This window comes from Pan paniscus, chromosome 10, assembly GCF_029289425.2.
Source record: "Pan paniscus chromosome 10, NHGRI_mPanPan1-v2.0_pri, whole genome shotgun sequence".
Lineage (NCBI taxonomy): Eukaryota > Metazoa > Chordata > Mammalia > Primates > Hominidae > Pan > Pan paniscus.
In genome coordinates this window covers 14,969,276-14,974,260 of record NC_073259.2, presented here as the reverse complement: position 1 = coordinate 14,974,260, position 4,985 = coordinate 14,969,276, and positions in this window count along the sequence as shown.

Genomic DNA, 4,985 nt, shown 5'->3' with positions numbered 1-4,985 from the left:
CCTCTTTTTTTTTGTAACAATCATCATTCTTGTAGCTATTTGTTTAGTGCCTGTGTTCACCGGAGTCCAGGCTCTACTAGAGCTGGTATCACATCTATCCTTTTCACTGTGCATCTAGCACACTCTTGGTATAGATTGCTGGACAAAAATATTTGATTTTATTTTAGATTTTTAGGCACTTTGAAGTTTTTAGTTAACTGTTTTTTAAAGTGGTTTCCTAAATCTGCAACCATTTCCCTTGCATAAAATGGGTTTTTGAGTCAGGAGATCAGGCACTACTGCAAAAAGGGCCGAGGATCCAAGGCAGATTTAGGGAGAAGGAAATGTTCTAAACAAAAACAAAAACCAGTGGAGCCAGAGGTGCGGATAAGGGTGTCCAGGTATACGATAAGCTGTGTGGACTCAGAGGCCCTGGGTGTGTAATAACACAAGATTTCCTCCCCACAGCACAGAGCTGCTTGTGCTCAAGTCCTGCCAGTTGACAGAAAGCTCCCTTGTCTTGTGACTACTGCATTAGGCAGAAGGAGCAAAGAAAGGGCACAAGGGACCACAGGCAAGGCAAGGAGGGAAAGACAGTTGCTTTGAAAAGTCACCAGCAGCCGAGGAGCAAGGCCCTTTCAGACCTGGCCCTACATGTTGGGGAGAGGTACTTGAGAGCGTCCTTTAGGAGGAGGCAGTAGGGGGCCAATGAGATTTTGAGGACAGAGCAGCTGCTCACACTAGAGAGGCCAGAAATCCTGAGGTTGGACAGAATTTGCTATTGTTTGGATGGTGCTTCTTGAATTTTTATTCTTTTTTCCCCTGGGGATATGGCTGCTGTATATTGTTAATGATCAGCTGGTTTGGTTTCTGAGTACTTTCAGGGTGCCAAGGCTTTGTATGGGTTCCTCAGTTGCAAATAGGTTCATGCAGTGACTTCCTCAGACACTGCTTCTTGTGATATAATTTTGTTTGAGGTGTAATTTAGGCTGCAGTCTAGTAGATGGCATTTAAGAGTAAGAACTGGCAGGTAGGGGTGGGGACAGAGGCAATGGAGAAGTGTGTGTTTGGGATTTAAAGAACCTCAAGAAACTGTGATATTATGAAATATATATCTGGTCTTCATCTTGATTCCTGGCATAAAACTCCTATAATTCTTGGAATCCAAAATTTTAAATCTAAATTGCGACTAAGAAAATAACGTGGTGCTGCCTTTCATTCTAAATGGATTTTGGGTGACAAGGTTTAACAGAGTAGAATCACAGGAATGATTTTCTAATTTCTCAAAGCGAGATAGTTTTTATCTTGGACCCCCCAAACATTGAAGAACCCTTTCTTATGTGGATTTCTAAACAGTGTACAGCACAGCAGTAGGGTTTATTTCCTAAATGGTAAAACAAAATCACAGAGAATCTGAGTAACCTTGGATTCTCCTGCTTTAGCCACTTGGCAGAGACTAAGCTTTCTAAGCCAAGGAACCAGACAATCACAGCGTTATTGGGTAAACTCTAGCTGACCTTGTGTAAGCCTTCTCTGGGGTAACATATGACCATGATTTATAAGTTTCTCCCACGATCACCAACACATATTTTTCTGCTTTTTTGGTGTGTTTTCTGTTGTCCTCTTTACAAAAAAGCTAAAGGCTTTTTTTGAGAGACAGTACCAGGTATTTACTATGGCTGAATGCATCATACCTAGCCTCACTACATATGAGACATCTCTTCAAAACTAACAGGTGACAGAAAAGACAACCCAGTCAACTGTGATCAACTAGGAAGTGAAAAAATATGGAGCTCCATATTTTAATATGCACAACCTGAACAAAATTGTGAGAATATAGCACAGGCATGTGTGTTACAGATGCCATGATAATTCTCACACCAAATTTAAAAAAAAAAAAAAAAAGCAAACCCTAAAGTGTTTAATGTACCTCATATCTTTGCTACATCAAATTTTTGGATCAGAATTTATAAGATCTACCAGAAAAGTATCAAAAGATTATTCTCTTGCAGTGCAGGTTATCTACACACTCTATGTTCTGAATGTGTCCTTTTAAAAATGAAAAAATTCACACATTTTAACCTGAGGCAGGAAATAACAATTGTAAAGCCTCAAGCAAACATTTCAGTTTAGTGGTGGTGAGTTTGAGGAAGAATCAGAGCCCCTGGTGTTTCTCTCAGCAGGAAGTCTGAAGTCTGGGCCCAGAAACAGAACTCAGTTGATGGAATTTTGTCTACATCAGAAAAAAATGAATTTGGGATGAACTAGTTCTCAGCTACATACAACCAAGAGTATTAAAATTATAATTCAATCAGAGAGACCATAACAGTTCATTCCTTTGGAAATCATACAATAAATATGACATCTTTTTTTTAAAAAATTTATTTTATTTTTGTTGAAATGGGGGTCTCACTGTGCTACCCAGGTTGGACTTAAACTCCTGGGCTTAAGTGATCTGCCTGCCTCGGCCTCCCAAAGTGCTGAGATTAAAGGCATGAGCCACCATGCCCAGCCTGACATTATATTTTCTAAACTAATATACAGCTAGAATATTATGCACTCTCTGAATAATAGAAAAAGAGGTTTTAATATAGATTTTTTAACTTTAATAATTTTAAAAACCAAAAAATTTAAGGCTTTAAAGGAATAATAATCAAAACCTATAAAGTTACAAACAAAGTACATTTCTTAAATACCTGCCACTCCAGTTCTTTGAATACTACAATTGGTTGCACACATTAAACTTGTGCAGCGATTAATGCTTTCCATGTCTTTTCCATCTGCTTACAGTTATGCCACAGACCTCTGGGCATAAGGACTAGCCAGGTCTGTCTAACACATACTTCGGTGTGACTTAACAAACTGGTTTCTACTACATTCAGCCTGAAGTGACAGTGCTTTTTAATGTTGGTTGCAGGCAGGAGACTGTTGCCCCCTCCCAAGCACTTCAGCTTCCTTGCATGGCCTCTCCTTGGCTTCTGTCTGTCCCCACCAGCAGCATTTCATGGGACCCATCCTGACCCTCCAAGAAAGCAGAAAAGGGGGTTCCTGATGTAAAAAGTAAAGAACTATCATCTGAAGAAGGCGAGTCCTTTTAAACTGTGAGTCCTGGAGCCACGTTAAAATGAGAGCAATCACACCTTACTCCCTGCTTTGAGCTATGTATTCATCTCTTAAAACTGCTTGCTATTGCCACAAGTAGCTATCAATTAATTTTAATTTGGGATAATTAGCATAGTGTCTTATCAGAACTATAGCCCATATTCTATAGCTTAACAATGGATAGCCAATTGCTCATCAATTTTATTTCTGTAAACCAAAGAGAGTTCCTGATAAACAACTTTGTACCAGCCCACTCTCTCTGTCCCCCTTTTGTCTTTAAAAACCTGCTTGGAACAAAGGCTCTAGGAAGCTCACAGCCAAGGGTACTTGGGTCTGAGTCTTCCAGGCAGCTGTCCTCACTTTGGCTCAAGTAAACTCTTTAGATTGTACTCTGTGTCTCAGCTTCTTCCTTTCAGGTGGATACTGAGGGGAGTAAATGAATGGCTCCTGCTCTTTCTCTGTCTGAAGCTTGGACTATTCATGAGAGGACTTCCTACTCCAAGACATAAGGGAGTCTTGCTCAGAAGAGGAAGGAGCTCCTGTCTGCTGAGGACACGGTTCCATCCAATGAGGTCAGCAGGGCTTTCAGTAGCTTCTGTTAATTCTGTTGGGGCAGGCACTTGGCAAGTGGCAGTTATTTGAGCTGAGGATGCTGGGATAGATTTTTACATGAGCAGTTGGCCCTTAGATCATGAGACCAGCTAAAGTGCCCAAGGAAATGGAACAGCAGGGAGAGGGGACGTCACACACACCACCAAAACCTCTTCTTAGTCTCTGGCTTCCATATCCTTCCCCAAAACCTCAGCCCAACTCAGCCTCATTTTTCCATCTCTTCTCCCTTCCTCCATGGGAGAGCTTTCTGTTGGCACAGGAATAGCTGAGAAGTGGGAAAGATCAAGTGTAGTAAAAGCCGCCCCAGATAATCTACAGAAAACTTTGCTGGAATGAGGTTGTGCATCTCTGAACCTGAGCTAGATTTGTTGGGTCAGGGACCATACTTAACTGGCTCAAGAACTGACACAGGAGGTGTCTAATAAATACTTGTTGGATGAATAAACAGCTAAGTGAGTGCTTACAAAAGCAAAGCTCCAGTACCCTCAGGTCACACCTACTGGAAAAATATATGTCAGCCCCAGAAAATTGTGGGCAAGATGAGGCAAGTCCTGAGCAACACAGGAAACTGCCCTCCTCCTTTTCTGGCCCCGCTTCCACTGTGATGCTAAAGATCGCATCAAGGCTGGTCATCCAATCAGCAGGATGTAAGAGGGTCATTCTTCACTGTGGCCATTTAGAAGTTTCCTGGAAACCTGGCTTTCTCCTGACCATTGCCCCATGAGCATGGTGGTGACAAGCTTGGGCTCTGAAATCAGACAGCCCCAAGTTTGAAACCTCAATATTCTTACTTGCTAGCTATGAGACTTTGGGCAAATTAACCTCTCCAAATCTCAATTTCTCAATCTGTATAATGGGGGTAATATTGGGTAATGCACTAAGCGCCATGTCAGGAATGTAGTTAGTGTTCAATAAACGTTTATCTTTATTACTGCGAAACCTCATTCTGCCATTACCTTCTTTGTCTTCCTCTCCCAACCCCCCAGCTTCATCATGGCCTATGAACAGCCAAAGGGTAAAATGATCAGAAAACTGGACAGTTTTTGACAGTCTGTAAGTAACTACTATGGCCTACTCAACTGCCTGGCCTTTTGAAAAGCACACTTAGAAGCTGGTGATGTCCATGGGACCACATACCGGGAAATGACAGAGGTGTATATTTACAAAGTAACTCTTGACCCAAAGTACCTCTTTAAAAGAAGACAAGCATGTTTTGCTCCCATGATATCTTATAGTGGCACCTAGATTGCTGAGGGCCTGTTGTCCAGTAAGTAATGTCACCTAGAGGGGGT